Here is a 20010-nt window from a genome sequence, read left to right on the forward strand (position 1 = left end):
GCTCACAGATTTGATGATAATGAGGGGGGGGCGGGGGGGGGGAGAGGCCAGTGCAAATGACCAGCTCTGTTTTTAATTCCTAAAACCTGGAGGAAAGGATCATCACAGAAATTGCCTTTGGATCACTAGCAAAATGCTGTAAATTCAGGGTGAATCCTAAGCAATCTCAAATGCCTCCAACCCCTCATTCTGTGTAACTCCTCATAACATGCTGGTGACACACAGCTCTCATGTGACAGTGGCCCATTCCCTGTGACAGCTTGTCCAGGCACTAATAACTGCAATTAAGTTGGCTCAGAGCCCAAGGCAAATGTTTTCTTCAACATATACCAGCGCAACTTAATACAGATAAGCTGCCTGTGAAACACATAAGTTCAAAGGAGTTGCCATTTCTGTCTCAAAATTTCCCTTCAGTTGATGAGAATAGTTAGTGACAAGTAGGGCTCACTGTGGAGACTGGAGGAACAGGCACTGAAGTTCAACACTAGTGCAGGTGGTGAGGTTTGACCTCTAGCTTCTATTGAGTGCTCAGATTCATCTCCAGTCTTTGGCCTCTAAGTAAAAACCTGCCTGATGCGGCTGTGATTTAGGCAAGCACTGAATGCAAATGTGCCTTCCTATCAATTAAGCAGGAAGAAACATTCATTTGACTGCAAATATCCTGACTGTTAAAGCAAGCAGTTTAATTATTGAATCTTGCTGAAATTCAGCTTTATTGAGAAACAAAGTATAATTCTCTTCCTGTGGGGGGTGACTGCACTTCTGTTCCCTTAAGGAGTGTGATAATTTCTTGGTTGATGTGGTCCTTATGGTTGGTTAAAATCAATTTTTTTTACCCTAATTCTATCCACGTAAAATCCTGCTTTGCACCAACTGCAGCCACCCTTTTGAGCCCAAATGGACACCGTGATGACTTTTTTTAGGTGAATTTTACCTCATAAGTGTTGTGTCATTATTTAACAGGATCAAAAGCTAGTATAATGGGTCTGTATAATTAAAGTGATTAATTTAACTAATTACCTTTTTTATAAGGAAAACAGATATATGTAATAAAATAAGGCTCTTGTCTTAATCTTCTCTTATTCCTCTACAAATTGAGCCTCCCACATGTGGACCTTTTTCTCATTTAGTAAAAATAGAATAAAGCAATTTAACAGGATCCAGAAATTCTCCAGGACATGTAATTAAGGGCTTGGTCTATTTGTCTGCCTAGCTTTCATAATCTGCCAAATATACTTATATTGCTGCTTCTGGTCTAAAAGCTGGAGGATGTGCTCTACTAGAAGGTCTGTACTAGATTGCATTGCTTTCGACTTAGCACACACCAAAATGTCTCATATGCAAAAATTTGGGATTTTGACACTTTATACGAAAGAATAATAGAGGTAGAACTTCTATTAAGGAAATCTATTTACTTGGTTTTCATTATTCACTCCACCTGTTGCCTCAAATGGCTCAAATCAAAATGTTTTGACACCCAAATCGTAACATCAGCCTGTGATTGTAAAGTTAGTGCATTTTTTTAGCTGCTAAGGAACAGTATATTGTCAGTTCCTCACATGCTGTAAATTGGCACATCTTTATTGAAGCCAGTTGTACTGTCTCGACTTCATGCAAAATGAATAGCTGGTCCATTGTATTCTGAGTCTTTATCCAATTCTAATTCAAATCAAATAATTCTCTTGCCAGCTTCATAGAGAGCTAGATCAGACTCTAGGAAACAATGGGGAAAACTGTAATTTGAGTGATTTTTAAATACCATACCCAAAGAGGATATTTATGCAAATGTCCTTGGCTAAAATCCCACAAACAGAGCTGATGACTTCAAACGACCTTCATCCCCCCCACCTTGAGGGTCCCAGAACCAATGCAAAGAATTCTATAAAATATTTAAATTTTAGGTCTGGGGTCACTAATACTAAATGGCTCCAAATGCCAACCAGCTGACCAGAGAGAAAAATTTAATGATCCCAATCTCTGATAGGATAGGAAAACTCTAGTTTAAAAGTTTAAAATTAGTCCTTTCATCTTATCAGCAAGCCACAATGGATGAAAGTAACTTGCTACATGATTCCAGTTCAGTGAGAAGAGGGGAAAGAAGTGTGACAATGAGTCATCTCGTACAAAGCATCAGAATTCAGTAAATAAAGCAATTTTTTTTCCAGGCAAACTGCCTTTTATCTGATAAGGTCTGCATGACAGCTGTGTATTTCCAAGAGTGCCATTCTCTAGAGGCAAGAGAGCTTAAGAATACCAGTAACTCATGGGTAACCTTCTTCTCTTGTGTATTACCTCACATGCTCCTTTTTTCGGAGCTTCTATCTCAGCAAACGAAGGGAATCACGGGCAGTGCACATACTTATAAAGCTGTTCCCCTCCGAGACTGACCCCCAGACTCCAACACAAGTCCTTGGACTGCTCACTTACAGATTTACAGTGCCCTCAATCAGTCGTACAAATAAAAACAAGGAACAGGGACTGTTGTTAATAAGAGGTTTTGAATTAGAAATCTTGTGATTTGCTGCTGGCACAGACAGACTGGCACAACCTTGTCAGCCCTGTTAATAAACTTCTGTCACAGAGCTGACCTGCTGACAGGCTCCACAAGCTGATGATATCTTGCAGCTCTTGAGCAAAGATTGTTTCATAAGTCAATGTGGAAGGCTTCTCTATTGTATTATTTTTTGTATTAATGTTTTTTTAGAGAGCTGGAGTGAAAAGAGAAGAAGGGAGGGCTGTGACATCAACATTTTCAAATGCTTCCCCCTTTCCCCCTACCCTTAATCTATGCTGAATTCCCATTCAGTGGTCGAGCCTCGCAACTTCATTCATCTTCCAGCAAGAAGTCAAGGACCACAGCATGGCAGTGCTGGACATTGAACAAAATACATTTCATGGAAGGAGGTACTAAGCCCAGGAACCAGCTGTTTCAATAGAGGATGAAAGATAATATGTGACTGTTGACAGGCAGGGAATAGTGAACTAAATGACTATGGGCTCAGCATAACCATCTTGGCACTGTTCTACACAGGGCTGCTCACTGACACCACTCTGTCAGTGTCCTCACCCCTCACGAGCTGTCTGTTCCAAGTGCATCCACACTGCACATCACAAGATACACCTGCTGAGGAGGCACCTGCCCTATGCTGCACCACCTCTGGAAAGATCATAGAATCAGAATCATGGAATATCCGGAGTTGGAAGGGATCCATAAGGATCATCAAAGTCCAACTCTTAGCCCTGCTCAGAACAGCCACAAGAATCACACCATATGCCTGAGAGTGTTGTCCAAACACTTCTTGAACTCAAGACAAGTTTGGTGCTGTGACCACTTCCCCTGTTCCAGTGCCCAGCCACCTAAGGTGAGGAAGCTTTACTTAACATCTACCCTAAACCTCCCCTGACAAAACTTCATGCCATTCCCTTGGTTCCTGTCACTGGTCACCAGAGAACAAAGATCAGTGCCTGCCTCTCTGCTTCCCCTTGTGAGGAAGCTGTAGACTACAATGAGTCTCCCCTCAGTCCCCTCTTCTCCAGGTTGAACAGATTAAGTGTCCTCAGCCACTCTTCATCTGGCTTCCCCTAAAGACCCTTCATCATCTTTATAGCCTTCCTCTGGACACTCTGTAGTAGCTTAATATCTTTCTTACATTGTGACCCCCAAAACTGCACACAGGACTTGAGGTGAGGCTGCCCCAGTGCAGAGCAGAGTGGGACAATCACCTTCATTGACTAGCTGTTGATAATAGAGATACTAGATCCCTCTAGTACTGAGCCGGGGTGCTGCCCCTCAGCACACCCACTGCTACCACTGCATTAGGACACGGCATCTGGATGGTGCCTGCCTGGCATTAGATGGCTGACACCCACTGTGTCTTGACAGCTTTACACATCCATCATGCAGACCATAGCTGAGAGATGTGAGGGGGCACCAAAGAAACAGGTGGTAGCCAGAGTCAAACGAAGCAGTAGGGGCAGTTCTTAATGCAGCAGTGACTGGACTTGGAGGACTCTTTACCAAAGGAAACTGAAGCTCCTTAGATGGTTTATATGAATTCATTAAACATTGAGGTAAGCATTTGATAACTGTTGGAGGTTGTTAAATATACATAGAAGCCTCCAGCTCAGAAAGGCCATGGCAAAAAGTAGTTGAATCCTGGAGAGATATCAGTAGAAAATATCATATACATTTGCCCTGGTCGTATACAATCCTTAGGCATCTGTGGATCACTGTCACTGGTCACCCACTGGAGATAGAATATGGAGGAATCTATACCTTTGTTACTACATGCTAGAGCACCGTGCATCTGCAGAAGCATCTGCAGTGGCCCACTGCTATCTGGATGTGACAGGTTGCCTTCAGAGGTTCTTGTGGTCTGTACTTTGGGAAGTAAGTGGGTGTATTCATGCCCTTTTCTGGGTTCAAGGCAAGGTGAATTTTGCAGAGATCTGCAAAACGGTACACTGACTGCCCAAATCACATGTTGTGGCTGTTAAAGATGACTTGAGTGGCCACTATAGCATGCAGGAGGTATGACATACTCCATCTGTGCTTGGACCACTAGTGGGGCGTGCTATTCTCTCCAGTGGTGATCACCACTCCATCACCCAGTGGGACAACACTGATGGGTGCAGGAAATTTATTTGCACATCTTGGCCATACTGGTCATGTACAAGGTATCCTTGGAGTATCTCAGTGCTGCCTACCTTGAAGATAAACTTGATGCCAGGTTGGAGGAGGCCAGTACTCTGCCTGAGGACATCCAGGTCCTTCACCCAAACTGTGCCAAGTTAGTAGTGAGCCTGAAAACCTACATCACTGTGATCCCCACATTGGTCAAGAAGCACGTGTTATCTTTGCATACATCAGCAGAGTCCTCTGTCTCTATAACCTTCTATATCACTCTGCACCATGACTAGTAACACCTACGCTACTGCCTGCCCTTGAGACGCCTCTTTCTCTTTCTATCATTTCCACCTCCATCCTTTCTTATAGTTTTCCTTTCTCTATCACCTCTCTTTTCACATGGCAGACTATTCTGTCCCTGCTCCACCAACCTGGCTGGATTTGCCAGCCTCTGTCACTGAAATTCTCTCTCTATGAGAAAAAATGTTACTTCTCTTTTGGACTCTTCATTGTCTGAAGCAAGAGATGTACCTCTAAGCTGTGATGACCAGCTGCCCTCAAAAAATGCTCCAGTGTCATCTTGGAGGACACACATGGCAGTTTGCCACGATCTGGACGTATTTTCCTGACACATGAAAGTCCATGTTAAGAGGGACAGAATCTGCTTGAACCATCCAATCAATCAAATGTGATGTGACCTTCTATCTCAACCGAGTATGTTGTATCAGCTCTTAACTGAGCTTTTGGCTTGGTCAAGGCTGAATGTGGCGAGGGGAAGGACTAGCCAAGCACCAGTATAACAGAATACAAATTCCTCTCTCATATACCTCCTAGATTTTAAGACCTGTCCAGCAGCCCTAGATAATGTGCTTTTCTACTTACTATCATCTTCTGAGCATCATCTGGAGACCTGTGCAAATTGTAGCAGAGTCTTCACAGCTTAACCCAAGTAGCAGCCTTGTAAATCTCATGTTCCTCTGACAGCTACAGCCTGACTGCTCTAGAGTGCCTCAGGGTCCCTTGATCATGATTGATGATCCAGCAGCACTCAGGCTTCTGTGCTACACAATGTTAGTGGTGCCTGGCACACAGGTGATGCTGTTCAATGAATCATTTGTTGAACTGGACACAGCTCGACATTCACACAGATAAGCACAAAGTTTTGAAGAATACAATGGTGCTGGGAATTGTGCAAAGGGTGTGACAAAATATTTTCCCTTGAATTATCACAGAACTCCAAAATAATGAAATTTGTTCATTATTAAGGCCTGCATGGATGCCATGAGATATTTCTAAAGATCTGTGCACTTGTAATGGTAGGAAGGTCCCTCCAGCAGTTGCAGGGCACAAAGAAAATGTTAGCTGCAACTATCTTGTTGGCACTCTCATTGCTCTGGGGCTAGGGGATCTCACATCACCTCATCTTTATAAGATTCTTACTGTTGACTGACCGAGACATCCAAAGATACCTCTCCCCAGCCAACACTTCCAAATGTAGGTTTGGTTCCTTTCATGTAGATGGTCCATCATAAGAGTGAGCAGGAAACCAGGCAGTTTGGCTACTTCATACAGCCTCCATCATTGGTGGGTAGCTGATTAGACAATTGCAGGAATACCTGTATATGTCTTCATACAGACATTTCTGGAATCCTAGGTAGCTTTACATCTAATTCACTCTCTCAGACCCTTATTGAAGTATTCCTTGTTTTGCTACAAGCTGAAGCCATGAGGAGAGTGTTTGCAGGGACACCTCATGCTGCGGTGTAGAAGCCCTTCCTTAAATGGACCCTTATGGGCCATAATGTCTACATGTTCTCCGATCTTTGGAGAAACTCCTGATAGGTGGTTGCCCTTCTGCCACCGCTGAAACCAGATTTATGGCATGCCCAGCCAAAAAACCTGAACACCTGTTGACTGGTGCTGCAATATCCTTTACATTAAAGGCAGCGTTGTAGTCTCAGTCCTGGTGTGACCATTTAGGTTTGTGCAGTGAATGCCTCACCTCCCTCATTCTTCAGAGCTTGAACACTGTCCTGTTACACCAGGTTACTGGTGACTCACTACGGCTCACCAATCTGACTGGGTCAGGGCCTGATGGAGAGCAACAAGGAGGCTCTCCTGCCTGTTTAAAAGAGTGAAACAGGGAATGGTGGCTTGGAATGCTTAGCTGGCATTTGCCAAGCAGGGGTCTAGCCCTGCAGATTTTTACAGGTGCATCAAGACAAATTGTTGTACTGGAAATAAAATGAGGAAGGCTCAAAAGAAATATTTACCTGGCAATATCCCTTTAAACCCATGACTCATTGTCGCTAGCGCACTTCTGATTTTCTTTCCATTTATGTCTCAAGGACCAATACCTCAGTTCATGAAAATTTTAGGCAGTTGTTTTTCTGTGTGGTGTTTAAAACTCTGTCTAATGGATGTGGGTAGCACTAACTTTGTTATGAGGGAATGGTGGTCCAGTGAATAAGTCCATGCACTTCTCCAGCTCCTCATCAGAACATGTTGAGGCTGTGAGTGGGTCTGACAGGGTAAGACTTCATCAGCTGAAATGGAGCAATGATGGAGGAAATGCTGCTTCATATCTTCTCAACCATAGCCTCAGAAAGCAAAACAACTTAAATTTCAGGGCACTGTTTTAGGGAAGAACGTTTTGAATCAAGGTGCAGGTCTAGTAATAATACAAGGTCTCATGTCACATTATTGCATTGATTATTGTAATTATGTCCTTTCTGAACACTTTCAGGCTAGACTCTACCCAATTATAGCTATTTTAAATACCTTTGTACTGTACATCGTGTGGTGATGGAGAAAGGAGGCAGTATATGTATTTTATTTAGTTTCCTGTTCTTTGAGTAAGGTTTTTTATGGATAAGATAGTTGGCATTACTAATATTCTTTATTTCACTGATGGCTATATATAAAGCTATCTTCCTGTGCATCATGCCAAAAAGGTACTTATGTGTGTTTCTGCAGTGCAGAGTGTCCAGGATGAACATGCTTCATCTGTTGGCATGTCTGTGATTACTTCATATGTACACATTATCAGGTGCTCTCATGCTTTACTGAACCAGACGTAGTTTTAAAACTGAAGCATCAAGTGTGCCTATTAGATCTAGTTTTACCTCTGCTTAAGTACCAGTAAGCTAATTTCTGGGTGCTGCAAATTACTCTCCTCTGCTCTGATCTGTTATTCCTCCTTCCCAAACTGAGACTCTCTGACCCTTCTGCCCTGATCCTGCCAGTCTCCAGCAGCTCTGCCAGCCTCTCTGAATTGGGCCTCTTGGTTGCAAATGCCTGCAACCTCGTAGCTGCCAAGCAGCTGACTTGCCAGGCAGGTCTCCCACCATGGCACAGTTTGAGGTATTGATGGTTCCCACTGGGGCAGAGAGAGAAGAAGAAAAGTAGACCTGTGCTGTTTGGCAGCCTGCTGGGTCAAACCTGCTGGTTTAACAAGGGAAAGAAAGGGAAAGAGATTATTATCCACTTTTTTCCCCCTCAGTTTTCCCTGTGTGCTTTCAAAGAGTGATGGTCAAAACTGAATGCCAACGTTTCCTGTGCATTTATCAACTGGCACCAGGAAAAGGAACCCCAGGTGAGGGTCTGCAGATGTCCCATGCTCCCTGCCGGGCCCACTGCTCAACTGTCAGCAGTTGTGGCCCACCACAGCTATTTTATGTAATGAATTCCCCCAGCCATCCCAGACTTCAAATTGTGTTTGGGAGCATCAGTATCACGGTTTGTGTTGTTATGAGTTAATGTCTTCTGGTCTCTGAGTCACTGCTGATGAATATTCGGATGTTTGGAGCCTCATCTCTTGCACATATGAACATTTTCCAGCAATGTTAATGAGCTTTGCAAATAATCGTTGTTGACTAGAGGATACCCAGAATCAACCAGAGCAATGAAAGTAGGAACAAAGTAGCATGCTGCCATAGTCCAAACATCCTGATAGCTAAATTCTGACCTGCTGACCATAATGCTTCTAGAGGCAAGTACTTAAAAATTACATGTAGTTTTTATTTGTCTGACATAAAAGTACTGATTTCTAGTCAAACCCAGAAAAACAAAAAGCCCTACAACATCCAAAACCTATTTCTGTATCATGTCTGAAAAATATTCACTTAAGGCTTCTTATGTAGCATAAATTTAAAGTTTCGGTAATTCAGGAAGGGGATATATGATACTAAAATGTTCTGAATCCCCTGAATACGTTTCAATATGGGTTTTTTTCAGAAAGTGACCTCAATTGTGATAGATTTTTTATGTCTAAGCTCATACAGACCTACTAGTCTCGATAGCTCCTCTTCTTATAGTAGCAGGCACTGAGATCCTGCATGTAAATCATGTTGCAGACTCATTAGTGTTACTGCTGCTTGGTTGCTAGCTGAGACATCAGTTCTGATTTAGGGTATTTTGACACTTAGCAACAAACTAAGCTTTGTGAGCAGGTGGCTGAGCCAAAATAGTAGCAGAGTTCACAGTTAGCTGAAATAATAACAAGGAATTGCTGGTCAGAATATGCTTTCTTTCTTGATTTATTAAAACAGCCTACGAAAAACTGGTTTGTGAAGGATCCACTCCCACGAGACACCTGCTTCTAAACCACCATAATACAGGTGTGTTGCTTTTGCACACAGAGGAACAGTTGCCACACTCAGATTGTCTAACCAATAGACCCATTCACCTGTGGTGGTCAAAGCAGTCAACAGTGTGTTTCTTGCCTACCCGGAAGATCTCTAACAGCTCAGTTCTAAGCTCTCTCAACAGATTCTTGCACCTGCAGCTCTAAATCCACCCTCCTTTCCAAATTGACATTACCATGTTCTCTGCCTGAAGAATTGGAAGTTGTCTCAATTGGTCTGTAGGACAGTCTGTCTCAGCTCTGGTGTGGCATTTCCCTTTCTCTCACTCCATTTAGGCTGTACAGAGAGGCTAAGGATATCCACTTCTTAGTGACACCTTGGAGCAAGGACCTCCTCTCACTGGTTTCCAGCCTGGCTGTCAAAGTTGACCATCACCTGCTCAACTTCACAAGCAAAACAACTTTCCAGGCACTGGAGACAGCATAAAGCTGCCACTTTGCTGAACAGTGTCCACAAACTTTCCCCTTCTGAAAGGGAAGGAGACCACTGTTCCTCACAGTAAGACCCTTTCAGTGTGTCAGACAGTCACATTAAAACAGAAGAAAAGCCAAAAAAATCTACTCTTTGCCAGCTCTCCACTTAGGAGCACGCGTACTCGTACTCTCTGGTCGCTCTTTATTCCTTTATGCTGCACGTTTGCAGTCTAATGCAGGGTTATGAAACCCATGACTGACAGTCAGACACAACCTGAAAATTAATCTCTCATGGTCTGTGGCCACTTGGTTTTTAAAGGCACGACCACAGGCTCACCCGAAGTCCTGAGCTCCTGGGGTGGCTTGCCAGAAGTGGTTCAAAGAGCAGAAGAGCTCTTGTCAAGAAGGTGAGTCCCACCCTGGCCTTAAGACTGGAGGAAGGTGCTTGGGGAGGTCCGAGCATCCGTCTGTTCATTGCAGCTTGATGATTTCACTGCAAGGCTGTGAGCAAGTCTCTTCCAGAGCTCTTGTGTTCTGCAAAATGGGACTAGAAATAGAAATTTGTCTTATGCGCGAGACTTGCCATCTGTTTGGGAACCTTGCTAGCAGGTTCACCAGCTGAAAGTTAAGTGTTGAAGGCTTTGTATGGGAGGATGAGAAGGTGTATGTGTGTGGGGGGGCAGGTTGGGGTGGTAGCCTTGGAAAGACTCATACAGCAATTGTGTAAGCAGCAGAGGGGACTGGAGGCACAGCCTTGGTAGAGACAGCTGTGGGTTTTTCCATTGTGCTGTGCTGGACATGAAGCTCCACACTTGGGCTCATAGGCCACATAGCAAGTGGTGGTTACTGGGTAGCAGGCATCCATTTTTCTGGTCGCTTCATTATGGGCATCCAACTTGAACCACTCTAGAGGGCAAAACCTAGTTTCAGAAGGCAGAGGAAAAATAAGCTTTCTTGCAGCATCTCAGTTTGAACTTGCAAAAATCACTAGTCACTTTCTAAAATCCTGACAGTTTACATTTACAAATCCTTATGTATAAAGAACTAAGTTTTATTAACAGTTCCAGAAGAAATCAATGAAGATATTGCAGAGAATTGTGATCCCAGTGAGGAAATTAGCTGCAGGAGAGGAGGAATTGTTGACAAGCAAGAAGCTTTTCCCCAAAAAATACCACTGCCATTATTAGGAAAGCATGAGGAAAAAAGATATATATAACTCAAGACATGAGTGAGTTGTCTGGCTTAGGGGAGAAGGTAAAGGAGAATTGTTTTCTAAGAAGTTATTTTTAAGCTGTAAGCAGGTCTTTAAAACACAGGCAAGAATTCTGCATATTACATTCACTAGCAGAGGGAATTCAGCAAATGAGAACCAAACCCAAAGGGCTCCATCCCAGATGATAATTCTCATGCAAAGGGTGTTTAAGCATACCCTTGGGGCCGCATGGAGAGATTGGGCAGGGACTTCTGCAGCAAGTGCACTGCAGAGAAAGAGGAAGAATGATCAGCAAAGGTCATGGTATAGACTGGAGTTACCAGAAAAAAAGTAACCCTGTAGTAAGAGGTCAGATTCTGTTACTGCTTTTATGAGCACATAGCCTGATTATTGCCATGTGCTAAATTAGATTATTTCTTAACAGTAGCTCTCGAATAGCCCTTTACACTTTCACATCTGAGTGCTTCAAAGATGCCTGAATATGAGCGTGCATGTGTATGTGTGTAATGCTTGTGTGTGGAGACCTTGAGGGCACTCTGGTTGATGTGCCAAGGTCTAAGCATGGACCATGGATACATGGTCCAAGCACTTAACTGGAATGACTTGAAAGACTTTCTAAGATAAAACAAAGGCAGAGAAAGAGTTTTGGCGATGGAGAAACAGCAAGTGAGAAGCATTGAGCCTTGGGCTTCTGGTGCTCTCACCTTTCCATCTCAGTGCCTGATTTCTGAGTTGGGAAACTCAGAAATGTACTCAGTTTGGGAACTCAGTAATGTACTCAAGGCTACTGAGTCAAACAGACCGAGGCTCAGACCTCAAAGGTATTACAAACCTTCCTGTCAAACCTCCAAGGGACCAGGCTAACATTCAAGCTACAGGATATATAATGTACTTTACCACAAAGTTGATTCATTTTCACATCAGCAGCCTGTATACATGCTAATATTTAAAAAATCAGTGGGTTAGTTTAAAGGCAAAACAATTGGTAATGCTTTAGAATCAATATCAGCTGAAGTGAATGACTCAAAGGCAATAGAAAACCATCAAGATTGTAGCAATAGAATGAAACAAGCTTTTACAGAGATAGAGCTAATTTTGAATGAAAGGCGTCAAAACACGACTGGATGTTCTTATAAGGTGTCAAAAATTGTATTACTGTGCTGCTCCATATCACTCTAAGCGACTCTGGACCAGCCTTCAGTGTAATGATACACTTAAAATGACTTACAAATTTGAGAGAGGAAACAGGTGAAAAGCATTTTCAAGGCTGATGCAGCAGAAAAAATGTTGGTCTCTGATAAAACGAGAAAACCTGGCTGGAGGATGGGGATGTTGTTTTACTGCACTTGTCACACAAAAATTCTCAATTGATGTACTTCTCAAGAGAAATTTCTAAGTCAAAGATGACACAGCTATAGCATGTTCAGTATTTGCACTAGTATCAAATTAAAAGTATCAAAAACTCAGAGTACAAGCATCCAAACTGGGCTAATTAAAAGTAGATCTCGTTGCAATCAAAAAGTCAATAAAGAGCACAAAGCCAAACCAAGACATGATGTAAACCAGTCCAACTCTGACAAAACAGCTGCTTTTGGTATTACTTTAACCTGTCTTTACAACACAACAAAACATAGTTAATATTGATTCTTTTAGAAGTTGGAACATTATCAATGCTTTTGTATGTGTTCTGGTAAGACACATCTCTTCCTGGGAGGGACCATGTGCTTTCACTGAAGACAGCAGGAGCCAAGAACTTTTTACTCAGTACCTTAAAAAACAGCCCTGTACCGCACCACGAATCAGCCCTCACCAAAAGCAACCATCTGGGACATTTGTTGCTGAAGCTGTTACATGTGGAATAACTTTAATTCCTCTATCTACTTCTGTGTTACATATAGGATTTATAACAATCTGGACTAGTAATACCATGTTTCTAATTTTTTTAAAAAATCCACAGTTCATGTTCAGTCTTTGGGGAAAAAAAACCCCAATATATAACTTTCTGATCATCACTTGGTTTTTCATTTGAAGCTGAGTAATAATTACCTTATACTATAAAAGTTTGCTTATTCTTATCATTTCTTCCCATTTTTTTGTTTCCCTGCAAGTGTGAAGTTTTTGTAAAAATAAAGACAGCAGTGGTCATTCTGAGGATCACTTTCTGGAGTCTGTGGCCCAGCATTGGTCCTTGGCTCCAATCAGTGCTTGCAAAAAGTATGAACCCTTCCCCATTGTAAAACCAGGACATAAAATAGAGAGCAGACTTGCACAAGGATGCCCAAAAGTCAACTGCAGAGCTTATTTATCCTGAATCACCTTCCAGCTCTGTCTGGTTGGCATCATTGCCCCCTTGGCAAATGACCGATCATCAGAAATGTTTCCCCCTTTCTCTGGCTTCAGGAGTGGGTTTAGTTAATTCCTACAGTATGGAGCTATGGTTCCTGTTCAGGTTCTCTGATTTTATTCCCACTATTCCCCTTGATTTTCTGGTTAATTTTTGGAAATTCCCTAAGGTCAATATATGTGACAACAGGAGAAGCAACAGCCAGACTTCTGAAGAAGATTTACCAGCTCCTCTTTGTGTTACTGTTTATCTTTTCTAGTGTACACTAGGAAGACTAGTGCCATTCCTGGAGTGGACTTCATTACCCATGTCCTTCACCAGGAACCTATTAGGGTGAATTGCAATAGTAAATAGATCTACTGCAACCCAGCCAAACATCAACAATATACATCAAAATTAATGAAGTATGGAAAATAAAAAGGAAGAGGAAAAACACTGTTGCCTTTTAATTATTTGGTGTTTCCCCATGTGTATTATTTTATTTTCAAGCTTGCAGTACAGCTTGGAAAAATGCTGTTAACTGTGCTTCTGTCGAATGTTCATAGCATCAGAACCTTTGGGACAGTAGGAGATATACAGATGGGCACAACACTGCAGAGTGCAGTGCCACCAAAGCAGATAAGTGAAATGCAACACTTTTCATCCCCATACTCATTTTTATTCTATGAGGTCTTAGTTCATTCTTTCTTCCAATACCATTAAATGCTGTTTTTCATAACTACATAATTGTTCAAGGTCTGATCAAGGAGCACCTTATTTGACAAATCAACCCGCTGAGTAAACTGTGGAGTGACACCCTGATCAGCAGGCACAAGTCAGGTTCTCATCGGCTTCTTTGACATGATGGTAAAACCAGATCAGAAGCAGAAAACCCAGAAAAAAATCAGAAGCAGAAATTACACAATCTGATACAGGAGTTCCCAAACAAAGACCTAATAAGAATCACAAAAACCAGGTAACGAAAAGCTATGTAAAATTTTTCTTGTCAAGGAAAGGCAGTTACATAGACAAAAGAAGAATAATAACTCCCCCTTACTTTTCAGTCTAGATTGGCCCATTGAGATGTGATACCATTGGTACTGCTACATGTGCTTCTTATTAATTGTATGGTCCTGCTCTTGCTCTAAAAGCCAGAATGTTCTCTCTTGGCAGTTTTTGCTCAGAGCTCGAGTAATATCCCTTCTGTGTTCAGTACAGAAGATGTGTGAGAATAAATTCACACTGCTCTAACACGCTACTCACTTCTGGCTGCAATGATCCCAACCAGCCCTTCCCAGGAGAGGGAAATACCTCTCTAGAGGAATCTGGGTACCTCCAATGACTGTAGAGCCATTGAAGCTAATCCCCACACCAATATCCAGAAATATGAATCCAATAAATTCCTGATATCAGAGTTTTTGTCCTGGCAGCTGCCTAGCAACTCTCCCGAGTACTAGGAACCAGCTTTGACCAAGGAGAACGATAATGCCAGGGTGGATAACTTGCCAGGGATTTCCGTAAGACTGGAGAGAAAGACAGAGTTTTTCATAATTTCCCAGTTGAAATGTGTAATGTTGAAGCATTTACTACAGCATTTTGACAAAAGGATGGACTGAACAGCACAGAAGGTAACAGAGATGTTCGTGTTACACAAGCAGGGGTGTGAGCCATAAGTCCCTTTCCTGTTCCAGGAAGAGAGACATTTAGCCGCTGTTTCTTTGAGCAGTGACATACAGGAACCAAGAGCTACTTGGTGACAGGAATTACAGATGTCAGAAAGAAAACGACATGACCACTTTGCCTGCTGGCATATCTGTGCTATTCTAGATACAGCCCCTCCTGACCCTCTCCCTCACTATTGTATTTGTTCTCTGGCAATCAATGTCTAATACATAAAAATCATATGTAGAGATTCTCAACATTGTGCCCTAAAGGTTGTAACAGCCAAACTGCCAGGTATAAGAAACAGACATGTCAACAACTAACTGTTTTTTTAAACTTTAAAAATTGGCTGATCATGAAATGATCTGTTTGGGAATATAGGTTAGCATACGGTGACAGTTAGAAATGGATCTCTAATAAAAAGGCACTGAGAAAAATCTTCTAAGAATCATTGAGGCCATGCTTCTCTAACAATAGCTGTAAAACATGTGAGGAGTTGTAGGTAGGTGCACTATCACACAGGATGCCCTCAACCTACTGTGCTCCACGGTAAACATGGCACTGGCTGCATAATACTGGAGTGGCCTCAGGGCCACACTAGAGTGGCAAACCACAGATGGAGGAAGCTGTGAAAAACATGATGATGGAAAGAGAAGCAGCTGGCATCTTTGTCTGCAGTAGTAAGGAGCTGAAGAACTGCAAAGATGAATGCAGTGTCATGATCTGGTCCATTTGATCTGTGCAGTTTTAGAAGTTCAGCTAACAAAAAGCTGAACAAAATAAAAGCCATTTCCCAGAAAAACTAAAGTCTTACAAAAACCTCCTGATGTTACACAACTTCCTTAGAAAGACAGCAATAAGACACTTAAGATTTTACTTTCTTATATTTCTGACACACCCCAGTCTGAAATCTGCTTCTTTTCCCCCTTTTCCTCAAAATGAGGGCTTTCCCCATTCACCAAACCTCTCACCTTCAGTTGTAACCAATGCAAGTTAGTTTGCAATTTGATGGTGACAATTCCCTGATGCTCAGTGTCTCTGAATGCAAAGGTATTTTTTTTCTTAGGCACCAGTAATGCTAATGAGGTCAACAGAGCTTTGGGAATAGGTTTTATTACTTAAAAGCTCTTCCAGAACTAGCTGATTGGAGCACAAAGTATTGTTTTATATTGCAAAAACTGTGGCTACCTAACAACCAGTTGCAATGCAGAAAATAATTCATCAGCATGTTGCAGTGGGGTTTATAATGGCCCTGTGCAAAGCTTAACTTAGTAGGGAAAATGTCTTCCTACAAATTAAAATGTTTAGGCAGCAAAGGCTTTGGAACATCATCTTATAACAGTCCCTAAATTAGCTCAAGTTGTTTGTTTTATAAAAGACAATAAACCCAAAAAACTTTTAAGCAAACAGCAGGGCAAACTTTTACAGCTGCAAAGGGGATTTGGAGCCTGTGTGCATCACTAGTGAAGAACAATGCATTTGGTTAAAAGAAGACCAGTTCCCAAAGCATGTATCTTGGTACAGGCACGGATACAGCTAGATTAGCATAAAGATACTTCTGAGGATCACATGGGATCAGTGTGCCACTCTATACAGAGCACCAGCAATTCCTGCTGATAAGAAAACAGACCTGCGGGAGATTAGATAATCTTTTCCTTAAAGCTGCATTAAGTATTCATACTTCTAGAGGTGCACTTTGACTATGGCTTACAGTGGACAGCCTACTTGTGCCTCCTATAGGAGCGCACATCACAGCAGTGGTGTGAGTACTTTTGTACCATTACACCTACACAGGGAAAAACTGAATGTTTCAGTGCTCTTAGATTGCATTGCCCAAGCAGATCTTTGCCATGCAGCTGTCACAGATGCTGAGATCTTGACCATCCCTCACATCTTCTGACTAGGAACATGTTTATGAAACAACAGCTTACAGTGTTTTAGTTCATGTCACAGAGATCTCAGAGTACACATTTTTTCGGCTCAGTTTTGTCTGAGGGGGAATTGAAGAGTGCATCAAAGGCTCTCGAAGCGCTCATAGCCATTCAGACCAGAGATGGACAAGTCTACTATAAACCCTCCAAAATACAGTGTAGCTATTGGGTAATCAACACCAGCTGCTTTACTCTACAGATCTGCTCCTGTAAAACTGACTAATGCAAATATAGCTAAAGAATATTAAAACTGAGCTACAGCTCATTAGATCTACCCCTTACTATGTGAGGTTTTTTCTGTACAGTTGTCTGAAGTTCACAGCAGAATTCCACTATTATTTTGCAGGCTATTTTCAAAAGGAGGAATTTTGTAGTCAGATAAAACAACATGAAGAGCACCACATAACAACTGAGACTCTGAGACATATGTACTTTGAAGAAGAGCAGCATGCAGATAACATTAAAGAGCACCTCAGAACCCTATGAATCTACATAGTGATGAAAAAATTAGTTGGTTTTCAAATGTTAATGCCCTACTTATTATCAGTAAACTGTTGTAGAAAGGTGATCCATAGTCTTTTCAAGGGCAGTCACAGTGGTGGTTGTAGGGCAGAGTAGAGGATTTCATGCATGCAAAAGCACAAAAAGTGTTCAACCTTTACTGTACAGAACTTGTAAACAGGGCAGGTTTTGAGTCTGTTTCAGCCACAGCTGAGTCCAGGTTTAACCTAATGAATCTGGATCCCAAGAGACCAACATTCGCCCTGCACAGGTAGGCCATTCACTCATTAGCAGTGTCCTTTCAAAATACAGATGCTTAAAACAGCTGTATTGGCTTTAGATGATACTTGCAGTGACATAATATTGGGAGGTGTTTAGAGGAGAGAAACAAGCATGGAAGAGTTTCTGTAGCTGAGCTACGACTTCTAGATCTGAAAAATATGTGATTTGGGGGAAACACAGTACAGAAATCTATGAAATTATAGATCACATGTTATAGATTGAAGTTCTTCCTGTTTCTACCAGTAGCAGAGGTACATAATGTCAAAGGAGGTCAGTGGGAGAATGAGATTCAAAATAAGATGTTCCATTATATCTCTTGCTAGCACACCGGGGGATCTCCTTGCAAAGCAGGTGATAGATGCTAAAAATCTAACAAAGCCGTTAAAAGTCACAAAAGAAAAAGCCATCAAAGCTACCAAATGGAGAGTCTACGTTGCATTTATGCCCAACCAGGATGCTCCTGTAGCATAAGCAAAATACTTGCATCTGCAACACCACTCATTTCTACTACAGCTTTAACTAGACTCGTTGTTTCCCACTTCTTCAATTAGGCGTCATGAGGCATTTGGATTGCTCGAATTTACAGGACAATGTAATTTAAACTTTAATTTATGAGCACACTAGGAAAGAAAACAGACACTTCAGACTTTGTACAAACTAGTCTAACATGCCAATTCACTGATTCATCACGTAATTTGTGATGTTTCAAACTCTCAATTCTCTAATTCATAACTCACAACTCATGCAGCAATAAGCAAAACAGTTACCTAGTTGACAGTGAGAGTGCTCATTGTTTCTCCTCCATCACCTTTTGGGTGTCCCCTGTATCACACCTGTCAGCACAAAAGCCTCAGCAGTCTGGCCGCTGTTAGATCTGCCTCAAAAGATTTTTGGGTAAGCTCGTGTATTTATAACTTACAGCTTGGACGTTTGATCTACACTTTTTCCGTAAGTTAGCGGATTCTGAGGAAACTGTCATACAATCAATATGCCAGGATTGTGGCTGCAGGACACAGCGAGCTGCAGGTGATAGCAGCTGCATAATGACCTCTACCCCTTCCCGTCCATCATGTTCTGCCTGCGTGTAGCCCTAGCTTTGACCTAATGGTGCTGTATCAGGCCCTAGTGTCAACTCTGTGTTAGCCAAAACCCAAGCAGTTCTGTGAGCAGTAACAAGGAGTCCCTGGGTAATAATTCCCATACTAATACTGCAGACATCACATGAGCATAACCACGTGTGAGTTGGGCTGCGGGTGACTTGAGGAAGAGGCTGAGTCCAGCCTGGATCTCCTCGTAGTGCACACTCAGCTGTGCAGTTGGTTTTCAACTTCTGACTGACTCATAGTGCTGAGTTTTCCATCACCCAATCCAGCTTCTGACTTTCCCTTCCCCATGACTTGCCGGCCTTGCAGATGAAGCTTGCTCCTGAGCCTATCTGAGGCCCTCAGCACGGGCTTGCTCACCAATCTATGGAGGGGGTGAACGCCTGTTCTGCCAGCACAGGTCCAGCCCCAGTGATGGCCAGGAGGTCTGCCTTTTGCCACCACTGCTAGTGTCTCCTGTCAGTTCTCTACGGTAGGCAAAACAGCCTTGAGGCCTTCCTCTCTTACAGCTTTCTCTTCCTCCCACCTCTCTCCACCAGGAGTCTTCCCTTTGCATCTTTTTGGCCATCTTTTACCTCTTTAGCTTGCAGTCCTTGTTTTCTTTCTTCAATACTCAAGCTTTTCAACTTTGCCTTTAAGCACTGAGTAAATCCCTTTCACCTGCACGTCAAAGCCTCTCAGCTTCTCTCAGTCACTGTCTTGCATTACAGGTACTACTCAAATATACATTTCTCTAACATGCATATCTCATCTTTACTCATTATCAGCTATTGAAACAGAGCAAGGCCTGAAAAGTTAATATAGTGTAGCAAAACAAGGCCTGAAGAGTTAACTCTGAATGCATACCCTGAGCGAAGAAACGAAGAACTAAAACTCAAGGACTAACAGAAAATAATACATACATAAATATGACACACTGACACAAAGAGAACATAAAGTAAGGAAATAACAGAACATTAAAAATGCTAACATACATATAAATAGATATATGGAAAGAACACAGGAAGATAAGAGGAAAAAGGAGGGCCAGGGTCCAGAAACTCTTGCCAAATATCAAGAAATCCCTGCCAAATACAGGTTGGAGTCAGCCAAATTAGAGGAAGTTCAAAAGTTTACTGAGGGAGACAAGTAAGAAAGAGGCCGAAGTAACCGGATGTACCACCGAGATTCTCCCCAAAATGAAGACCACGCCCCTGACTCCGCCCTAACTCCACCTGTTATGAATATTATAACTAGATGTTGCAATACTATGAATATTCATGTAAAATGATGTGATCTCTCACAAGAATTGTATAAATAGCCAGCTGTT

The sequence above is a fragment of the Pseudopipra pipra genome, chromosome 1 (assembly GCF_036250125.1).
Source record: "Pseudopipra pipra isolate bDixPip1 chromosome 1, bDixPip1.hap1, whole genome shotgun sequence".
NCBI classification, from domain to species: domain Eukaryota; kingdom Metazoa; phylum Chordata; class Aves; order Passeriformes; family Pipridae; genus Pseudopipra; species Pseudopipra pipra.